Source organism: Bubalus bubalis, chromosome 6 (assembly GCF_019923935.1).
Source record: "Bubalus bubalis isolate 160015118507 breed Murrah chromosome 6, NDDB_SH_1, whole genome shotgun sequence".
In the NCBI taxonomy this organism is placed as follows: domain Eukaryota; kingdom Metazoa; phylum Chordata; class Mammalia; order Artiodactyla; family Bovidae; genus Bubalus; species Bubalus bubalis.
In genome coordinates, this window is record NC_059162.1 from 110,665,252 (window position 1) to 110,688,682 (window position 23,431).

Sequence of the window (23,431 nt, forward strand, 5' to 3'; positions counted from 1 at the left end):
GTTTCTGCGTTGTCTTTGCATTACAACGGCATTTTGGTAGTTGTGACAGAGGCTGTATGGCTTGGAAAGCTGAAAATATTTACTCTCTGGACTTATACAGAAAATGTCTGTATATTCCTGGTTTAATCCAGTGCCTTCCTGCCTCCCCCTGCCCCCAGGAGCTCAAGTCGTGCATGATCCCTTTGTCTTCCATGCCTTCAGTCTCTTCCTTTCCTGGAGAAGCTTCTCTCTGGTCCAGGCTGTCTGTATCTTATAAAACCTCCCTCTCTGTTCAATGCCAGACTTCCCAGAGCAGTGGTCTACACTTGCTACCTCCACATGTGGATCTTTTCAGGCACTGATGCGCCTTCTCTGGATGGAGCCTGGGAGCTGGGGGAGGGGCCTGCCGGGACCCCCCTCCCCCCACCTCCCACCCATCTTGTTTCCAGTCCTGCTGAGGCTCACCAAGTATGTGGGGAGCCGGAAAGGAAGCAGGATCCCAGAGAGGAAAGCACATAGGCTGGGGTATCAGATGAGCCTGGGGACCCTGCCACTTGCTGGATGGTGACCTCAGGTTGGTCCCCTCATCTCAGGCACCCTCTCTGTTTTCTCATCTCCATAGTGGAGACGACCTACCTCTGGATCACTGAGATGATGGAGGGTTCTCTGTCCCCTTTCTCAGTCTCCTGGGGGGAGCCTGTCCTTCCATCCCCTTCCTTTCCCTCTCATCCCTGTTGGCTGGGGGTGAGGCTGGGCAGAATGCTGCGGCACTCAGAGACAGAGGGGGTAGTGGCCCATGGCCTGGCCTTGCTGTGGACTCCAGATTTCCTCCATCTGCCCCTCCCCAGGCTGGTCCTTTCTCCCCCTTACACGGGGCTGCAAGTGAGCCCAGCCGATGGCAGGCTGCAGAAGGCAGCAGCCACAAGGCTGAGGAACTGTCAGAGGCACAGGTGCTGGGGCCTGGCAGAAGAGGCCAGGCCTGTTGCTATGGAGAGAGAAATGTTATGCAGCTAACTTGTTTGACTGGCGGCCTTGAGAAATACCCATGTCCCTCCGGAGCCTCGGAGCCATCCATCACTCCAGAAAGGCTCCTTTCATGATGAGGGTTATCTATTTGGCTAATAAAACCGCAATCACAATCCCTTACATACAGACAGGCCTTCCCTTTTCACACATTTTATGGAGCCCTCTTTAGTTTATAAGGATCCTGAGGCTTCATTCTGCTCAGCTCTGTCTCTGCCACTGAGACAGGCATTTTGGGCACATGCTGGTTGCCGGGCACAGATAGTGAGAGATGAACCTGCATGGCCCTTGCCTCGCAGGCGCTCCTCATTGCAAGAAGAGAGGGAAGGGAAGAAGAAGGTTCTGAGTACAGAGAGGGTGGAGGTGGCCTTGGATGGCTGGAGGGACACCCCCGTTTGAGAGTGGGAGGGATGAGACAGAGAAGAATGAAATTACAGGGTAGCATGAAGGGAGTTAAAGACAATTACACATCTGCTCTGACCCAGGCACTGGTCCAGGCATTTGGCGTACATCGATTCATTTATCATGACAACAGAATTCTTTGGTTGCAAGTGACAAAATCACAATGCAAACTGGCTTAGACAAAGAGATGTTTATTGGCTCAGGTGTCCAAACACAGGATGGGCTGTGTTGACCAGGCATCTGGAGTCTCATTTTCATGCTCCCAGCCTCCCTCTCGTGTCTCTCTGGGGAATTTTTTTTTTTTTTTTTTCTTTTGCTTTTTTCCTTGGTTATAGTTTGAAATATCCCAGGGAAAAACTCTGATAGGCTCAGATCAAGTCATGTAACTACCCTCTGACATTCAGTGTGGCCAAGGAGTGGGTCATGTCAGAAGGTGGCTGGCACCTCCCATTCTGCCAAATGTTAGAACTGAGATCTGAAGCTGGGCATAGTTGTTTCTCAGAGGAATAATGGTGGTGGTCTTGGTAGTAAAGAGATGGCTCAGATGGCATCTTAGTGTTTTTTTTTTCTATTATTCATTTGACAAAATTTGATGAACAACAGGCATTGCTTTGGGCTTCCCAGGTGGCATTAGTGGTAAAGGACTCTCCTGCCCATGCAGGTTAGATGTAAGAGACGTGGGTTCGATATCTGGGTTGGGGAGATCCCCTGCAGGAGGACACAGCAACCCACCCCAGTATTCTTGCCTGGAGAATCCCATGGACAGAGGAGCCTGGTGGGCTGCAGTCCATGGGTCGCACAGAGTTGGGCATGACTGAAGCGACTTTACGGCAGCAAGCAAGCAGGGAGGCAGGCGTTGTTTCACTGCTGCAGGTGACTGTGACCAAGACGCCGTCCCTGCTCTCCTGGAGCTCACAATTTTGTGAGACAGGCAGACAATAAACAGGTTAACAAAGATATAATTTCAGGTAGTAAGTGATGAGCGAAACTAAGAAAAACGAAGAGATTAGAAAAGACAGGGTGCTGGGAGCCGGCATATTGCATATTGAGTGAGGATCTGGAATAGCTCAACTGGAATTCTATCACTGCTGAGAGCCAGCGTGAGGCACTCCACCCATGACAAAGGTCATGAGGAAGGAGGCTCGGCATACGCAAAGGCGGGATCGAGCCTCAGGAGTCCCCCTGGAAATTCTCGAGCATCTACCCCCAAAACCAGAGTCTGCCTACTTTCTGCTTTGTGCTTTCACCTACACCTCTGACTTTACGGGGGGCTGTCTCCCACTACCTCTCTCTGAAAAAAGAGTTAGCTTACAGCTCCAGTTAATAATTCCTGGGTGTGACAGTGTTTAACCTACAAACTCCTTTGGAAATCCTCTAGCCTGCCTAAATAGGTTTTTCCGGCCACGTGTGATTGTTCAGAGCCTCCCAACTGTGAGAGGCAGGAGATGTTCTAAACTGCCTAAACACAGATTCCTTTGAGTAGTTAAAAGATTGATTAGAAATTGTATTGGTGAAGGGTTTTTCACTTGTTGGGCCAATGTTTGCTGCTAAGTCTCCATACTCCTTACCTACTGTGTCTTTGGCAGTGTATTGATTGATATAATGGGTGTATAGAAATGTAAAATGCCGCTTTGTCCAGTGCTTTTTGGAAGGCTGGCGCCTGACTTTGGAATAATCACCTTTAGAGAAAGATAAGTTTCTTAAAATGTTAACAGGCCTCCGGGCCAGAAGATGATGTCAATCACCTGAACTTTTGCATATGATAAGTTTGCAGGAAGAAAGCCTGGCTTGCTGCATGACTCTACCCCTTCCCCCATTATCCTCTATGCATACCTTAAGGTATAAAAACTACTTTGGAAAATAAAGTGCGGGCCTTGTTCACTGAAACTTGGTCTCCCCATGTCACTCTCTCTCCCAAATTCCAGCTGAGCGTCCATCTGGAGCGCGGATGTCCTCTGCGACCATTTATTTGCCTGGGCTTCTAAGACCCACTCGAGAAGGTGTCTAAGGTGGGGCACCTTCCGCTATTCGAGAGGGCGCCTGCGGCCTCCGTGGTCAGAGCTAACCTGGTGTCACGGGTTATATTGATTTTCCGCGTAAACCAAGCCACTCAGCTTCTTTTCTCCACTGAATTTCCTCACTGAGCTATCCTTATTCTATTACTCTTTGAATCTTTGATGAATAAATAAATATAAATAGGTCGCCGACGCCGTCCCCGCTTCGAATACCCTGGATCAGCCGGGGCTGGACCCCGGCAGGTGGCGCCCGAACAGGGACATTCGAAGGTAGGTCCCCAACCCTTTCCCCCAGTGTTGAATTTTAGGGACGGATAGGACCCCACTCAGGGTGCCGCGGACCCCCCTGTAGGATAGACAGGGCGAGTAGGAGTGGGAAGTGTTGAAAGTGTTAAAGAGTTAGAGAAAAAAAAAAGTTTAAAAGGCCAAAGAAAAGCCTGATCTTTTAAAAGCTAAAAGCTTTATCTTCTATTATACTTAATTTTCTGACATGGGTAACACTGAAACTAAGAATGACAACTCTTTATACAAGTAATCTTCAAACTGATAAAGAGGCTACTGTTAATTTAGATACTTGGGTGAAGGTAAAAAACAACTAAAAACTTATGCTATAAATATGATTAAAAATGTTCTGGACCCTCGTCATGAGGCTGTGGGATAGCCTATGGGAGAGACTATAGCGGTGGATGGTAGTGGGTCTCCACCTTCTGCGCAGATCATATTTTCTGCCATTGACAAAAAAAAAAAAGGAGGGAGACTGTGCTCTACCTCCCGACAAAGGAGAGGGCTTACAGGACGCTGCGGCCGGGCGCCCTGGCGAGCCCCCTCCCCCTCTACACAAACCTTTAAAAATTTATACAACAATTTCTGATTTAAGGCAGCTACCCCACCTCCGCTTGCACCTCCCAGGGCCTAGGAATTCCCCAGTTTACATCCAAGCCTCCCAGAGCATTGCCTAAGGCTAAAAAAGATTTAAAAAAAAAAAAAAATTCTTTTAAACAAAGGAGCTTTTAAAGAATACACAATATACAGAGCCTGCTCATTGCAGAAAAACCCCTGGGGGGGGGGCCTCACCCAAGCAAAAATAAAAACAACAAAAAAAAAAAGTAAAAAAGGAAAAAAAGTAGAGAAAGATGTAAAGATAGAGAAAGAGCTAAAGACTGAAAAAGAGAGGAACGGAGAAGGAAGGAATCAGGGAACGCATCAAGATAGAGAAAAGAAGTTAAAAAAAAAGAGATAACAGAAAAAGATAAAAAGAAAAAAAAAATTAAGGAAGAGAAGAGGATAAAGAGAAAGAAACGAAGGAAAGAAGGGTAGCGAAAAAAGAAGGGTGAAAAAAAAGTGAGAAAGGCAGGAAGAGAGAGAGAAAGACAGTAAGAGACGCTGTGACCAGGTGCCCTGGCGAGCTCCCTCCCGCTCTGCGCAAACCTTTAAAAAACAAAAAACTTATCCACCACTTTCTGATTTAAGGCCATCGCCGCCGCCTCCGTTTGCGCCTTTCAGGGCTCAAGAGTTCCCCACTTTGCCCCCAAAGCCTCTCAAAGTGTTACCTAAGCCTGAGAAAAAAAAAAAAAAAAAAAAAAAAAGTTTTTTAAACAGTGGAGCTTTTAAAACAGACTGCCTGCACGATATGCAGAGCGTGCTCCTTGGAGAAAACCCCCTCAGGGGGGTCTCACCCAGGCTAAGAGAAAAACCGTAAGGGGATTTAACAACAATATTAACCCTTGACTAGCTGGTTACTCCAATTCCAATGGGAGTGGCTGGCCCCCTGCCTGAGGACATTGTAGGACTTGTGCTAGGGTGTAGCTCGCTTTCTTTTCAAAAAATTTTGGTGGTACATGGTGTAGTAGATTCTGATTATATTGGAGAAATTAGTTTTGATCTCGCAGCCTACCAAAACTGCAAATTAATAAAGGTCAAAGAATAACACAGTTTTTGCTTTTACCTTATCAGACAGGAAAAAACTTGACTTCTCAAGCTAAGAGCCACAAAATATTTGGATTTAGTGATCTAGCTTTTTGGGTGCAGAAAATTACAGCTCCAAGGCCTTTAAAAGATCTTTTAATTCAAAAAAGTAAAATCTCAGGGCTATTAGACACAGGAACAGACGTCTCTTAACATTTCTGGGAAAGACTGACCCAGCTCCTGGCCAACACATACTACTGAAAATGAGTTGGTGGGATTAGAAAAAGCAGAGTGGGAATGCTATAGAGAAAAAGGTGAGAGAGCGTTTAAAGCCTTGAAGAGTAGTGAGTTCCCCGTTGCTGGAAGTATTCAAGCAAAGATTAGATGGTTACTTGTCATATAAAAAGCTATAGACCAGATTTAGTTTACAAAATGATAATTGGAGAAGCTTATAAAGATGTTGTGTAACACCTCTTTACTTGCTTCTCATATTTAGGTGCCAAAAGTTTTAAAAATTGATAATGCCCATTTGAAGATTGTTTACTAACTTTAAATGATTTCCAAAAATTATTAGGGGACATTAATTGGATACGCCCACATTTAAAACTGACTACTGCAGATTTAAAGCCTTTGATTACTTAAAAAGCAATCCTAATTCCAGTTCTAAGAGAAAGTTGACTAAATGAGACAGTCAGCTCTTGTTAAAGTAGATGAGACTTTAAATGATCAGTTAATTAGGATTAATATTACCAAAAGATGAGATTAAATTATTCTTGCCACAAAACATACACCTACAAGGCGCTTGTGACAAAAAGGCCCATTGGTTCCATCTATCAGTGACCCCAAGAAAAATAGTTTTATCTTTTCCCAGCCTGGTGACACAATTAATTATAAAAGGAAGAAAAAAGAAGTGTAAAACTTTTTAGAAAAAAAGTAACAAATATAATAATTTCACTCAATAAGGATCAACTGCAAGTCTTTTACAAAATAGTGATGATTGGCAAGTTGCCCTGATAGATTTCAGGAGTCAAATTTTGTTTCATTTGCCCTCAAGCCCCCACAGTAGTTAAAAGTTCAAAAATGTTAGATTAGAAGTTTGAAGATACCTGTGGAACTTTTCAACCCTATGTAGTTCCTATGCTCCCCTTTACCCTATGGGGGAGGGACGTGCTGTCTCAAATAAGAGATATTCAGAGAAAGAGTTTTCTCAATTTCTTAGTCATCAACAGGCGGTACAATTAACAATACTTTATATGTTGTTATAAATACATAATATAAATATATTTACATAATTACAGTTTGCCTAGTTAGGTATGGGTATAAATAAAATATAATAAAGATATACCTAATTCTATTTATGGATCTATACTTGATTAATTTGTATATAAATTAATATGTATACTATATATGCATATTATATATATACTATATAATTAAATATATATTGCAGTAATATAATGTGTGTGAGTGGCTGATATTAATTGGTATAGATTGATGTGCTGTGATGATATATGTTCTATATACCGTATAATTATATATGTGTGACATGTATTATTGCAGTGCATTGGTTTGTGTTGGTTGGTATTAGCTGTGTACGTATTGTATTGCTGTAATATATATATTAATATATTAATTATAAAGATTAATTCAAGTATATCGATTTATATATATTATATGGTAACAAGTATAAACTATATAAATACATTTTACATTTAGGTATATCTGTATACTAAAATGAGATAAGGAGGTTATACATTTATTTTTTAAATTTATACAAAGACCTAAACTAAACATTAGACCTAAATTAACATATCTTTAAATTCATGTTGTTAAAATGTAAATTTTAAAAATTAAAAAATTAAATTGACAACTGCTTGACAATTCCTTTGCCATAAAACCCCCATAGGTGTAATTGGGGAAGCCAGACAAAAAATTGGTTTTATGGCAAAACGGCTCCCTAGAGTGGGTCCATCTTCCCGCTCAAACTAAAAAAGTAGTGGCTTCTTATCTAGGATTAATAGCTACTTTGATATTAAAAGAAAAAAGCGGAACATTGAATTATTTGGTAAAGAGCCATCAGAAATTGTAATTCCATATAATAAAAAACAACTTGATGTGCTTCTAATGTTTGAAAATTGGCAGATTACTATAAGAAACTATTTTGGTCAAAATTTTTGCATCATTTTCCTTCACATGTTTTGCTGAATTTTATATCCAGACATCCAGTTATTTTTCCTGTCAGATGTAAACAGTCTCCTATTCCAAATGCTCAGATAGCCTTTACTGACAGGTCAGCAAATGGTAAAGCCTCCATAGTTACTAAAAATCACCAAAAGGTTTTAGAAACACAGGAAACTTCAGCTCAAAGAGCTGAACTAACAGCAGTCATAGAGGCTTTTGCTATGTTTACAGATGAGGAATTTAATCTTTACTCTGATTCTCAGTATGTGGTCAGGCTGATTCCACACATTGAAACTGCGGTTTTGCCTGAAAATAAAACTACCATATTTCATTTGTTAACTAAGTTACAGCAACAAATTTGGAAAAAAAAATATTTTTCATTGGACACATTCGGGCTCATTCCAGATTGCCTGGCCCTTTAAATGCCTTTAATGATTTGGCTGACTTGTTAACCAGAAATACAGTGGCTACTGTGATTGAGGAGGCCAGAGCCTCTCACTCACTTCATCATCAATACGCTACTGCTTTAAGACATCAATTCCAAATTCCCAGAGAGACTGCTCGAGAGATTGTGCGTTCTTGCTTACACTGCCCCACTGTTTATAATAATCTACCTATGGGAGTTAATCCTCATGGTCTCAAACCTAACGTACTCTGGCAGACAGATGTAACTCATGTTTCTTCATTTGGAAAACTGTCCTTTGTTCATGTAACTGTAGATACCTTTTCTCACGTTATTATTGCAACTGCTCGTACCAGAGAGGCAGGTAAAGATGTGATACAACATCTCTTTACTTGTTTTTCATATTTGGGCCTGCCAAAAGCTCTGAAAACTGACAATGCTCCTGCTTACACTTCTAAGTCTTTTCAGAAATTTTGTATAAAGTTTCAAATTAAACATAATACAGGCATCCCTTATTATCCACAGGGACAAGCCATTGTTGAAAAAACGCATCAAACATTAAAAATCCAAATTCAAAAACTAAAAGAAGGGGAGTTTAAGTATAGTTCTCCCCATCAAATCTTGCAACATGCTCTTTTCGTAATAAATATTTTAAATACTGATTTCAGCCAGAACTATTGCAATGCTTCGTCATTGGTGCCTGGAGCAATTAAATGCAAAAACATTAGTCAAATGGAAGGCCCTCTCAGGACAATGGAAGGGTCCTGACCCATTATTAACTATTGGTCGAGGATGTGCTTATATTTTTCCACAGGATGCAGATTCTCCAATTTAGACAGGCTGATTCACCATGTTGCAGACCCCCAGACATCCAGTTCACCCATTGCTTCGATCACAAAAGAGGAGCCCGCCAGAAGGGGAGGCAAGATAAACATCGAGATCCCGGCGGGACCGACGGGGCTGCTGCAGCGCGAACTCCAACCAGAAAATAATTCTACTTATTCTGATTTGGCTTGTCTACCCTCTCCTTATGTTTTTCTCTTTACCAACGATTCTGGAAAACTTAATGTACATGTGACTTTAAACTGGTGGACCCAATGTAGTGACCTGTGAATAATGTATGCTCTCATCTTGTTTAAACCCTCAATATAATGTTTGCTCCTTTGTAGTGTTACAACGTCCACCTTATCTTATAATGTAACCACTTATTGATATAACTATAGTCTTGCTGTATTACAACAACTTCAGGATTTAATGCGATTGCGACGATTTGTGGGCTTACTTATTTTAGGAATATCAGCTTTAATAACCGCAATTACTTCTGTTACTGTGGCAGCAATATCATTGACTCAACAAGTGCATACTGCCCAATATGTTGATACCATGTCTAAAAATGTTTCACTAACTCTAACAACACAGGAAGCTATAGATAGGAAATTAGAGATGAGAGTAGACGCCTTAGAAGAGGCAATAATGCATATTGGGACTGATTTACAGGCTTTAAAAGTGAAAATGGCTTTGTCTTGCCACGCTGATTACCGGTGGATATGCGTGACATCTTTAAAGGTAAATGAGACAGATTATGAATGGAAAAAAATCAAAAATCATATCTCAGGTGTTTGGAACAGCTCTGACATTGGCCTGGACTTAGGGAAACTTCATAATCAAATACAGACCCTGAAACACTCTTGACTGGATTTTACCGCAGCTAATGACTTTTTTCACACCTTCTCTAACTTTCATTTCAAGAAAAAACATTCTGTCTAATATCCTTGGATACATCGCTGCTGGTGCTTTAATTTTGCTTCTCATATTCATTCTTCCTTGTATTGTCAGGATTCTTCGGCAGAACATTCAGAAGCTCGCGACTGAGCTGCATCTGGCTGTTTTTAAGAAATAAAAAAGGGGGAGATGCTGGGAGCCGGCATATTGCATATTGAGTGAGGATCTGGAATAGCTCAACTGGAATTCTATCACTGCTGAGAGCCAGCGTGAGGCACTCCACCCATGACAAAGGTCATGAGGAAGGAGGCTCGGCATACGCAAAGGCGGGATCGAGCCTCAGGAGTCCCCCTGGAAATTCTCGAGCATCTACCCCCAAAACCAGAGTCTGCCTACTTTCTGCTTTGTGCTTTCACCTACACCTCTGACTTTACGGGGGGCTGTCTCCCACTACCTCTCTCTGAAAAAAGAGTTAGCTTACAGCTCCAGTTAATAATTCCTGGGTGTGACAGTGTTTAACCTACAAACTCCTTTGGAAATCCTCTAGCCTGCCTAAATAGGTTTTTCCGGCCACGTGTGATTGTTCAGAGCCTCCCAACTGTGAGAGGCAGGAGATGTTCTAAACTGCCTAAACACAGATTCCTTTGAGTAGTTAAAAGATTGATTAGAAATTGTATTGGTGAAGGGTTTTTCACTTGTTGGGCCAATGTTTGCTGCTAAGTCTCCATACTCCTTACCTACTGTGTCTTTGGCAGTGTATTGATTGATATAATGGGTGTATAGAAATGTAAAATGCCGCTTTGTCCAGTGCTTTTTGGAAGGCTGGCGCCTGACTTTGGAATAATCACCTTTAGAGAAAGATAAGTTTCTTAAAATGTTAACAGGCCTCCGGGCCAGAAGATGATGTCAATCACCTGAACTTTTGCATATGATAAGTTTGCAGGAAGAAAGCCTGGCTTGCTGCATGACTCTACCCCTTCCCCCATTATCCTCTATGCATACCTTAAGGTATAAAAACTACTTTGGAAAATAAAGTGCGGGCCTTGTTCACTGAAACTTGGTCTCCCCATGTCACTCTCTCTCCCAAATTCCAGCTGAGCGTCCATCTGGAGCGCGGATGTCCTCTGCGACCATTTATTTGCCTGGGCTTCTAAGACCCACTCGAGAAGGTGTCTAAGGTGGGGCACCTTCCGCTATTCGAGAGGGCGCCTGCGGCCTCCGTGGTCAGAGCTAACCTGGTGTCACGGGTTATATTGATTTTCCGCGTAAACCAAGCCACTCAGCTTCTTTTCTCCACTGAATTTCCTCACTGAGCTATCCTTATTCTATTACTCTTTGAATCTTTGATGAATAAATAAATATAAATAGGTCGCCGACGCCGTCCCCGCTTCGAATACCCTGGATCAGCCGGGGCTGGACCCCGGCAACAGGGCTAGTTTCTTTGGTGGTGTCGGGGGAGGACTCTCTGAGAACTGCCTGTGGGGGAGGAGTCATGACAAGATCTTGCAGAGGGACCAGCATGTGCAAAGGCCCTGGTGCGGGAAGGAACTTGGTGTTCCAGGAATTACTGGAAGACCAAGTGGCTGGAGGAGCTCAGCCAGGGAGAGAGGGGCAGCAGGTGGGGTCAGAGTGGACAGGGCCAGGTCATGGAGGGCCACCTTTGCTGGCCATGGCAAGGAGTTGGGTTTTTTTTTTTTTTTCTAAGTGTGATAGAAAGCAATAACTTTCTCTCATGGATAAAGAAACTGAGTTGCAGGGAAGTGATGTGAACTTGCCTGAGAAGGAAGATCTTACATGGTGCAGCTGTCGCTGGAGCCAAACTCGATTTCTTCCTTCTTCACCTCATGCCTTTCTCTAGTTAGATTTGGAAAAATTAGGAGAGCATGAGCCAAGAAACTGGGCAACATCTCGTGACCTCCCCCGTCTCTTTGAGGGAGGCCAGATGGTCTTATGAGAGTGAGGTGTAGGGAAGGGTAAGTGGGGCTGGCCGAGCATGGAGAGGCTTGGCACAGCCACTGAGCAGACTGGAAGTGAACTAGCCTGGGAGTGAACAGGAGGCTTGCCGGACAGCAGAGGGCCCGCAGCCGTCGGCAACCGTGGGTTCGTAGTGGGGTGGGTCAGCACAGATTTAAATTTCTCACAAGTAGGGATTTGGGATAGCAGCTTCACAGGCAGCAGAGGGTTCTGGGGAGGGGGTGGTTGAAATGAGAGATATCCACTTGTGGCAAATACATATTTTATTTTTCTTGTTACAATAAAATGTAATGTTATTTTTTATTTTCAAAGAAAGGCAGTTACTGAAATTATTAATTTATTGAGATTTAGGTCTTCTACATTTGTTTTTGTCATTTAGTTGCTAAATTGTGCCCGACTCTTTGAGACTCCATGGACTGTAGCCCCCCAGGGTCCTGCATCCATGGAATTCTCCAGGCAAGAAGACTGGAGTGGGTTTCCATTTCCTTCTCCATTCTACATTTGTAGGATCTTACATACAGAGAATATCCCTGTTGTAGGCTGAGTTGTATCCTCCCCAAATTTGTATTTTGAAGCTCTAATCCCCCCTCCCCCAGGACCTCAATGTGACTGCATTTGGAGTAAGGGCCTTAAAAGAAGAGATTAAGTTAAAACAAGGCCATTCAGTCTGGGCCCTGGTTCAATCTGTGTGAGTTAGTTGCTCAGTCATGTCTGACTCTTTGCGACCCCATGGACTGTAGCCCCCCAGGCTCCTCTGTCCTTGGAATTCTCCAGGCAAGAATACTGGCGCTTGTTGCCATTCCCTTCTCCAGGGGATCGTCCTCACCCAGGGATTGAATGCAGGTCTCCCGCATTGCAGGCTGTGTCTTTATAAGAAGAGGAGATTTGAGGGGGCTTCTTTGGTGGCTCAGTGGTAGGGGTCCACCTGCCAATGCAGGAGACATGGATTTGATATCTGGACCGGGAAGATCCCACATGCCCTGGAGCAACTAAGCCGGTTTGCCCCAGCTATTGAACCTGTGCTCTAGAGCCCAGGAGTTGCAACTCCTGAAGCCCATGTGCCCTAGAGCCCACGCTCTGCATCAGGAGAAGCCACCAAAATGAGAAACCTGTGTACAGAAACTAGAGCATAGGCCCCATTCACTGCAAATAGGGAAAAGCCCGTGTAGCAACGAAGACCCAGGACAACCAAAAATAAATAAATAAAATTATTTAAAAAATCAAATCTTTGAGAAAAAGAAGAGGAGATTTGAACGCAGAGGGACACCAGGCATCAGGTACCTGGAGGGATGACCATGTGAAGAGACAGCAAGATGGTGGCCTCTGCAAGTCAAGGAGAGAGGCCTTAGAGGAAACCAACTCTGCCAACCCCTTGATCTTGGACTTCCAGTGACCAGACTGGGAGAATACATTTCTGGTGTTTAAGCTGCTCAGTCTGTGATCTTTTGTATGGCAGCCATAGCAGACTAAGGGCTTCCCAGGTGGACCTAGTGGTAAAGAATCCCCTTGACAATGCAGGAGATGTAAGAGATGTGGGTTCCATCCCTGGGTCAAGAAGATCCCCTGGAGGTGGGCATGGCAACCCACTCTGGTATTCTTGCCTGGAAAATCCCATGGTCAGAGGAACCTGGCGGCCTACAGTCCATTGAGTCACAAACAGTAAGACATGACCGAAGTGACTTAGCACGCGTAGCAGCCTAATGCAGTCATGAATCAGAAAGCGTTCTCTTTGGTATCCCGTAATCTAACTTGGCATTTAAGAACCTTGACCAAACATGTTTCTATCCTCGCCTCTCTCCCTCCCCTGTTGCCTCTCACTCAGGATTCCAGCCACTCTGCCTTAAACTTCTTTTTTGTTCTCCCTCAGAGTTTTGTTTCTTCTCTTCCTAATACTTAGAATATTCTTCCTCCAGATAACTCCTTATTCTTCAGGTTTCAGCTCAAATGCACCCTCGTTAGGAAAGCTTTCTGTGACCCTGACATTCCACTCACTGCCACCACTCCTCTACCTGGATCATTCCGTCTTTGATATGTGGTCCTAGGTGGGTTCCTTGGGGAGTAGATCTTTTAAAAAAAAATATTTTTTTTAAATTGAAGTAAAGTTGATTTACAATATTGTGTTAATTTCAGGTGTATAGCACAATGATTATATAACATACAATTCCTTTTCAGAGTCTTTTCTCTTGTAGGTTATTAAAAAGTATTGAGTCTAGTTCCCTTTTCTATATAGGACGAGAAGCATATATTGAGACAGAGAACTGTGTGCAGGAATTATTGGGGAGTACCCACAGGATCAATGCCCAAGCAAGGGGTGGTGTAGGCAGGAGGAATGGGCAGGTGGAGGAGTTGAACTTTTTAAAAATTTTATTTATTTTTGGCTGTGCTGGGTCTTTGTTGCTGCAAGGGCTCTTCTCTAGTTGTAGTGATCGGGGCTACTGTCTATTTGCAGTGCGTGGGTTTCTCATTGAGGTGGCTTCTCTGGTTGCAGAGCACAGGCTCTAGGGTGTGTTGGCTCAGTAGTCATGGTTCTCAGGCTTCAGTATTTGTGGTTCCTGGGCTCTGGAGCACACGCTCAAGAGTTGTGGCACATGGGCTTAGTTGCTTCTCAGCATGTGGCATCTTCCTGGATCAGGGATTGAATCCAGGTCTCCTGCATTGGCAGGCAGATTCTTTGCCACTTCCCTCATAGCTCAGATGGTAAAGAGTCTGCCTGCAATGCAAAAGACCTGGGTTCAATCCCTGGGTTGGGAAGCTTCCCTGGAGAAGGGAATGGCAACCCACTCCAGCATTCTTGCCTGGAGAGTCTCCATGGACAGAGGAGCCTGGCTGTCTACAGTCCATGGGGTCTCAAAGAGTCAGACACAACTGAGTGACTAACCCTAATACTACTACCAGGGAAGCCCCCAGGAATTGAATTTTGATTCATAACAAGGTCAAGTCAATATCAGGAGGAGCGATGGAGCAGGGATGGTCCTCCAGAGTTTCCACCTTGAGGCTATAGGGCTGCAGGCAACAGACATTGGAGATGGGTTGCCCCCAGGATAGGCAATGTGGCTCTTAAAGGCTAACGGCAGTTCCTGGGTGACTCAAGTGGGAGCTGTAGGCATACAACAATCCCGGCAGTTGGGGGGTTAAGCGTCTTAGCCCTGAAGAGGGGTGGGGCACACACCGCAGCGCTCTTACCTTTCCTTCATAGCACTTGGCAGTTGCAAGTTGATATTTGTATGCTTATTTTATTAATCTTTGTTCCCCGCTAGATTTATAACAGAGAGGAGTTCCTTTCCAATAAAAGTGATGTTCCATTGGGCATAGAGGAAAGTGATGTGTTGAATTCGTATATGGATGGAGGAGAATTAATACCAGCAGAGGGAAGAGCAGGAATGTCAGGAAAATCTAGGAGGAAAGGCTTGTGTGGCTGGAAAGATTTGGTTATTATTGCAGGAAAAAAAGAGAACGGAGTGTGAGAGGAATGTTAGTTTATTTGCTACCTGCTATCTAACAGGCACTTTCCTATTTAATCCTTATAATAACCCTGGGACTCAGGATTGTTGCAGCTTGAAAAGGGCTGGTGAGAGGTTGGGTGTCTCTAAGAGGAAGGCTGAGTGGCTGGCTGCTAAGAGGCCTCTGAGCCTGGCATCAGCTTTGTGAATTTATCGCAGAATGAATATGGCCGGCTCCTGGCTCCTTGGGCTCCCCTTGTCTCTGCTCCAGGCTAGGCGTGCTTCCTCTGCTCACACACTCTTCTACCGACTGATTTAGTGAGTGAGGTTTCTGTTTACTGCATTACCATCACCCCTCAGTCTTGTCTCCCTGTGACCACACTCGGGCTACCATGATGGGCATTTGGGGTCTTCCCAAACTCTGCGATCACATTTTCAGGCCACCTCTTTAGTTCATGCCAACAGATGGAGTATCTCATCCTTCTGCGGGCATCTCACTAACCTCACTCTCTCAGGGCTTTTGTTTCCAGGTCCCACACTCATTCTCAGGGGCTGCTGACAGGTGTTATTTCTGCCTTGGAGATGAGAGGCTGAAGCTGAGAGAGGCTAAGTCACTGGATCAGGGTCATCTGGTCAGTAGAGACAAGACTTGATGCCAGGTCACCTTCTGACTCCCATGGCCGGGAATGAAGGGATGGATAAAGGGAGGGAGGGCCATGGGTCAGAGTGGCACAATCTCAGGTTCTTTTTGAGAGTTTTGGGCAGATGAGTTTTGTGGGTTTGTTCTTAGAGTCTTTCAGAACCTGGTGGGAACAATTGAGCCAATTCAGCCAAGACACTGGAAGCTTTGAGCCATATCCATATTCTGCGCGAGGGGAGCCTCTGCTCCAGGGATCTCTCACAGCTGAGCCTACTATGGTGGCCACAGCAGGAAGTTGACTAGCATTGCTGACTGTGGTTGGGTAGGTTGAGTCTGATGGATAAGAGGGACTGAAATCCAGCTCATGTACCACTCACCAATCTTTGCACCCTGGTTTGGGACTGCCAAAGTCTGGAGGAAGGAGCATCTTCTCTCTACCACATGGGGCATCATTTTGTAATTCACCCACCTGCATGGGGAGTCTTTCTTAGAATTTATATGACTGTCCCCTGGAGCTTTTTAGCTGTGACTGTCCCATGCTCCTCTGTATATGTCAGCTAATTTTCTGAGGTGTAAGTCCATACTAAGGTACTTGACCAACCCCTTATAGAGTCAACAGAAGCTATTTGGGCATCTTTACTGACCCAGGAGAGTACAGCGGTGAAGCCCAGAAGTCAACAGAGAGGGTCATGCCTGGCCGAGTGTGGGCCCTGCGGGCTCTACTTGTGCCCCCAGCTTCCTTGAAAGCCCTCTAGGCAACCAGCACAAGGTCAAACACTTCTGTGCTGCAAGTCTCCGCAGGGGGATTTGTTCCGGGAAGAGAATTACATTTCAATTTGATTTAATTCAATGCGAATGACACCAAATTGATCAGCTGGTAAAATGCCATTTGATGGGCAGGTCTGCTCTTTCCAAGTCAATAGGAACCACCAGAAAAATTAGTCTTGCTTTTTCAGACAGAACTGAAAGTTTTACTCATTTCCTTTGCCTTTTAAAAAGGGCTCAGATTCCCCGAAGGTGGAAAACATTTTCCTGATAGCTCTGTTGACCAGGGCAAAGAAATTAACCACCTCACACCCAAAGAAGACACTACATGTTTTGTGTAAGTATTATTTTTTGTTAAGTAATCACTTTGCAGCAGATCTTATATGGTCTTGAGAGATTGTGCTGATTCTTTGGGCTTCAGTTCTGCCATCTGTAAAATGGGCATATAGCCTTCCTTGGTCCACCTCTGGGTGACTCTCTTTGGTGTATAATATGAACAATAATTATGGCACCACAATGACATTATCCCAACAACCACAATCACTAACATTACTTTTGAGCAGTTACTATTTAATCAGTTCAGTTCAGTTCAGTCACTCAGTCATGTCCGACTCTTTGCGACTCCATGAATTGCAGCACACCAGGCCTCCCTGTCCATTACTAACTCCCGGAGTTCACCCAGACTCACGTCCATCGAGTCAGTAATGCCGTCCAGCCATCTCATCCTCTGTCGTCCCCTTCTCCTCCTGCCCCCAATCCTTCCCAGCATCAGAGTTTTTTCCAATGAGTCAACTCTTCGCATGAGGTGGCCAAAGTACTGGAGTTTCAGCTTTAGCATCATTCCTTCCAAAGAAATCCCAGGGCTGATCTCCTTCAGAATGGACTGGTTGGATCTCCTTGCAGTCCAAGGGACTCTCAAGAGTCTTCTCCAGGACCACTTATTAAGTACTATCAAAAGCTTCCTATGATTTTATGACATGTTCCTTGTAGTAATTCCATCAGGTAGGCATAGTCAGTTCTGCTATAGTACTTATTTTGAAAATGTGAATTTGTTTTAATGCCTTTGACCTATTAGGGAAGGACTTGAGGGTGATGTTCACCTGGCATTTGCTTATGAGATGATGTTGGGTGTGAGACACACTAGGTGAGCTCATCACTGCAGCCAGTTGAACTGAGCCACATAGGGGTAAACAAGATTCACACCTGTGCACACCTCAAGTGTCTACCAGCTTCCCCAGCTCACTGCACTATGTGTGTTTATTACCAAAATCAGGTCTAATTGCTCACCGCTCTAAAGTCCATACTCAAGGGGCTCGTGCTGGTAGAAACAGAAAGGTTACTTTAATTAGAAAGCCAGCAATCTGAGGAGAAGGTGGACTTGAGTCCCCAAATCAACTCCAAAGATTCTGCTCAACCATAAAGCTTTTAAAAGGAAAAAGAGAAGTAAACTCAGTCACTGCGATAGGGGGTCAGATTCATTGCCATCTCCTACTGTATGCTGGCTTGTCGACTCCTCGTGATCATTCTTTAGGTGCTATCTCCTTTACATGGTTTGCTCAAGAGATTATTGAAGCAGCAGCTGGGGAAGAGAGTTGGTCATCTGTTAATTAATCTTCATTTCTATTTCTTTGATCTAAGATAAAACAACAACAACAACAACAGGTTAGGCAATGTATTGTGTGATCAAAGGATTTGTAGAGTGTGCTTGGGCTGGAGATGAGTAGAGCGTGGGGTGCCTGGTTTAAGGTTAGTTACAGTATAGCTTTGCTAAAGTGATAAGACAGAAGGAGCCTCCTGCAGAGAGCTTTTTCCCCTGAAAGAGTTCTTTCCTGCCAGAAGCTGCTGCTTACCTGTTATGAGCTGTGTACTGGGTGCTAGAACTTTCCTTTGCATTTCTGATGACTCTCCTCTAACCACTTCACAGTAACCCCCAAACTGTAACCTGTTTGACACCCACTTCCACAAGCAAACCAAAGGCCTTTTTTCAACATGAAGTGCCAGTTTTTTGTGATATTTCTGTATGTCTTAAACCACTTAACATGTGTGAAACTGGGCTAACATTTTTATTAGGTTGCTTTTTAAAAAAATGTGTCACTGATAAAGCTTTTGAATGTTGTGTCTTAACTCCATTGTTCCCATGGGCTCCATTGGTTTTACAACCTTTATTGATTCATTTTAAATTAAAAAAAATTGTAATTAAAATATACATAACATGAAATTTACCATCTTAACTATTTTAAACTGTACATTCACACTGTTGTGCTACCATCACTACCGTCCATCCACAAAATTCTTTTCATCTTGCAGACTGAAACTCTGTACTCTTTAAACACTGGCTTTCTGTTCCTTCACTCCTCCCAGCTCTTAGAGATCATCATTCTACTTTCTGCCTCTGAGTTTGATTACTCTAGTTATCTCATAGGAGCTCAGTTCAGTTCAATTGCTCAGTCATGTTCTACTCTTTGCAACCCCATGGACTGAAGCACGCCAGGCCTCCCTGTCCATCACCAACTCCCAGAGTTCACTGAGACTCACATCCATCGAGTCAGTGATGCCATCCAACCATCTCATCCTCTGCCATCCCCTTCTCCTCCTGCCTTCAATCTTTCCTAGCATCAGGGTCTTTTCAAATGAGTCAGTTCTTTGCATCAGGTGGCCAAAGTATTGGAGTTTCAGCTTTAGCATCAGCCCTTCCAATGAACACCCAGGACTGATCTCCTTTAGGATGGACTGGTTGGATCTCCTTGCAGTCCAAGGAGATCCTACCAAGGAAGGCTCCTATGAAGAACCTTCTCCACCACCACAGCTCAAAAGCATCAGTTCTTTGGTGCTCAGTTTTCTTTATAGGAGTGTGATCATGTAATATTTCATGACTGGCTTATTTCATTTAGCATAATGGGCTCAATGTTCATCCATTGTGTATGACACATGTGTCACAATTTCTTTCTAAAGGCTAAATGATATTCCTTTGTCTGTATGTGTGTGCATACTAAGTCACTTCAGTCATGTCCAACTCTTCACAACTCCATGACTGTAGCCTTCCAGGCTCCTCTGTACATGGAATTCTTTAGGCAAGAATACTGGAGTGGGCATCTGGGTAGCCCCTCTTTTGTATGTATATACTACATTTTGTTTATCCATGGTCTGGAGTGTTTTCAAATACCGACAACCAATTCTCCCATTCTTTGGACACCAGCTGAGTATCCAATAGTTCAATTCAGTTCTTAAGGCTCTGCCCCACAAGCCTACCCCCAGCTTCAGACATCAGTCACAAGTCCCAGGCTTCCCATACTTTTGACTGGCTGGCTATAAATTGGAGTTTCCCATGACCCCCTTTTAAGGTTCAGTGATTTGCTAGATGGCTCACATAACTCAGGAAGTAACTTTACTCACCCTTACTGGGTTATTATAAAGAATACAACTCAGGAATAGCCAAATGAAGAGGTGGTGGGTATAGGGAGTAGGGGCATGGAGCTTCCTTGCCTTCTCCAGGCACATCACACTCCCAAATCTTCGACGTGTCCAACAACCTGGAAGCTCAAGGGTCCAAACCTCTAATCACTTGGTCTTTCTAGTGACCAGCTCCATCCTGAGGCTCTCTAGGGGTTCCTAACCTAAGTCACTTCATTAGTATAAACTCAGGTATGATTGAAAGGGACTTATTATAAATAATGAAAGATGTTCCTATCACTCAGGTAATTCCAAGGGTTTTAGGAGCTCTGTGCCAGGAACAAGGGACAAGGACCAAGTCTATTTTTATTATGCCACGTATAGTATCAATATGGTGGTGCTTATGAAGGATGCATGTTACCTTACAGCAGAAGTGACTGTACTATTGTTTCTCCATTTTGCACACGAAGAAGCTGAGGTACAGGGAGGGTAGGTGACTTGCCCAGAGAAAGTGAAAGTGTTAGCCACTCAGTCGTTGTGTCTGACTCTTTGTGACCCCAGGGACTCTGGCCTGCCAGGTTCCTCTGTCCATGGGATTTTCCAGGCAAGAATATTAGAGTGAGTTGCCATTTCCTTCTCCAGGGGATCTTCCCAGGTATCAAACCCGGGTCTCTTGCACTGCAGGCAGATTCTCTACCAGGCCTGTGATTCGACTTCCCCAACCTTCTAGCTATAAATGGGAGATGCAGGACTTAAACTCAAACTTTGCCAGTTCCACAACTTTTGCCTCAAATGCTGTGCTACCCTACTTCCTTTTTTTTTTCTTCCCCAAGATATCGTCAGCAATCCAGACGATGATGACTGTGAGTCAGTCTGGTTATTAATTTCCTGTTGTTAATAGAAGCTTAGTGTCTGAAATATCTGTTGCACCATCTGGAATTTTTAATAAAAACTTGAGGAATTTCCAGGGGTTTTTGTGCATTGCATATGTGTAATAGCAAGGGAAAAATTGCTATTTTAAACCCAAAATGCCTACAGCCACTTTTACGCTCCAGGTCCGGGGTAAGAATGGTGCCTGGCAGAAGGAAGGCTGCTTTTTTGTTTAAGAAAATACTAAAAATAAGCTTTTTTGATTATGTAACAGAAGACTTCCTACCCTCACCTCACATAGTCTGGAAGGTGGAGGCTCTATCAAGGATTAAATTGCTCTACAAAAGAAACTATTAGGAATCAGAGAACTGTCCACCTGGGTGGCTCAGTGGTAAAGAATCCACCTGCAATGCAGGAGATGCAGGAGACGCAGGTTTGATCCCTGCGTTGGAAAGATCCCTGCGTTGGAAAGATCCCCTGGAAGAGGAAATGGCACCCACTCCAGTATTACTGCCTGGAGAATCCCTTGGACAGAAGAGCCTGGCAGGCTACAGTCCATGGAGTTTCAGAGCATCAGACATGACTGAGCACACAGCAGCAGCAGCAACCAGGGCTACAGGTCTCAGCCCCAGATGAATGATGACTGATGAGAAATTCCCTGTGTTGGGTTGATTGAGGAACTCTGAGATCATGACCATCCAATTTTAAATGTTTCCAGTTGGGTACTAGTTTGAAATTCCCCTCAGTAAAATCAGCTACATGCAGTAGGCTCTGTGTAGTAGTGGCCTGTGATCTGAAGGTAGAGGATCTGGGTTCCTGAGAGAGAGAAGTGGTGGGTAACAGGTCAGCAGGGATAGGAAGTCTGAGGTGGGAGTGACACAGAGAGAGTAAAGGGACAAAGTAGGTAATTAGTTAATCTAACTAAGGGATTGTAAAGTTAAAAAAAAATGTACAGGAGAATCCTGGTAAGTTAATCGTCACTCAAGAAAGCAGGGTTGCTTAACCACATAAACAAGCAGGCTTGCTTAACAACAAAACCATGCAGCCGAAGCATGAAATATGCCCCAAACAATAAAACAATGGTGGCTTGAGACCCACACACTGCCCAGTGAGCTCAGTAGGTTGGTGATTCCTAGGACATGCTCCTCTGGGCACACTAAAAACAAAAATATAGAGAAAGGACACTTAAGTTGCTTTCAAATCCTGGATAGTGTAAATAATGCTGCAATGAACATTGGGGAGCATGTATATTTTCAAATTATGGTTTTCTCTGGTTATATTCATAAGAGTGGAATTGTTGGATCATATGGTAGTTCTAGACTTCCCAGGTGGTGCTAGTGGTAAAGAACCTGGCTGCCATGCAGGAGACATAATAGATGTGGTGTTTGATCCCTGGGTTGGGAAGTTTCCCTGGAGGAGGGCATGGCAACCCACTCCAGTATTCTTGCCTGGAGAATCCCATAGATAGAAGAGCCTGATGGGCTGCAGTCCACAGGGTTGCAAAGAATCGAACATGACTGAAATGACTTAGCATGCACTCATGGTAGTTCTATTTTTAGTTTTTAAGGAGCCTTCATACTGTTCTGCATAGTATGTACCATAGACTATACCAATTTACATTCCTACCAACAGTGTAGGAGGATTCTGCTTTCTTCACACCCTCTCCAGCATTTATTCTTTGTAGACTTATTGATGATGGTCATTCTGACTGATGTGAGATAATATATCTCATTGTAGTTTTGATGTGCATTTCTCTAATAATTAGTGATGTTGAGCATCTTTTCATGTGCTTTTTGGCCACTGTATTTCTTCTTTGGAGAAATGTCTATTTAGATCTTCTGCCCATTTTTTGATTGGGTTGTTTGTTTTGCTTTGATATCCAGCTTCATGAGTTGTTTGCATATTTTGGAGATTAATCTCTTGTCAGTTGCTTCACTTTGAACAGAGCAATGGATAAAGAAGATGTGGTACAAATATACAATGGAATACTATTCAGCCATAAAAAAAGAACAAAATAATGCCATTTGCAGCAACATGGATAGACACAGAGATTGTCATACTGAGTGAAGTAAGTCGGACAGAGAAAGACAAATATCATATGATATCACCTGTATGCGGAATCTAAAATAGGGTACAGATGAACTTATTTGCAAAACCGAAGTAGAGTCACAGATGTATAAAACAAACTTATGGCTCCTGGGGGATAAGTAGGAGAGGGATAAATTGGGAGATTGGGATTGACATATACACACCGTATGCTGTGCTTAGTTGCTCAGTCGTGTCCGACTCCTTGCGACCTCATGGACTATAGCCTGCCAGGCTCTTCTGTCCATGGGGAGTCTCCAAGCAAGCATACTGGAGAGGGTTGCCATGCCCTCCTCCAGGGGATCTTCCCAACCCAGGGATCAAACCCAGGTCTCCATCATTGCAGGTGGACTCCTTACCGTCTGAGCCACCAGGGAAGCCCAAGAATACTGGAGTGGGTATCCTATCCCTTCTCCAGAAAACTTCTGACCAAGAAATCTAACCGGGGTCTCCTGCATTGCAGGTGGATTCTTTACCAGCTGAGTTACCCAGGAAGCCCATATACACACTACTATATAGAAAATAGATGACTAATAAGAACCTACTGTATATCACAGGGAACTCTACTCCATACTCTAATTTCCTATATGGGAAAAGAATCTAAAAATGGAATAGATATATGTGTATATGTATATAT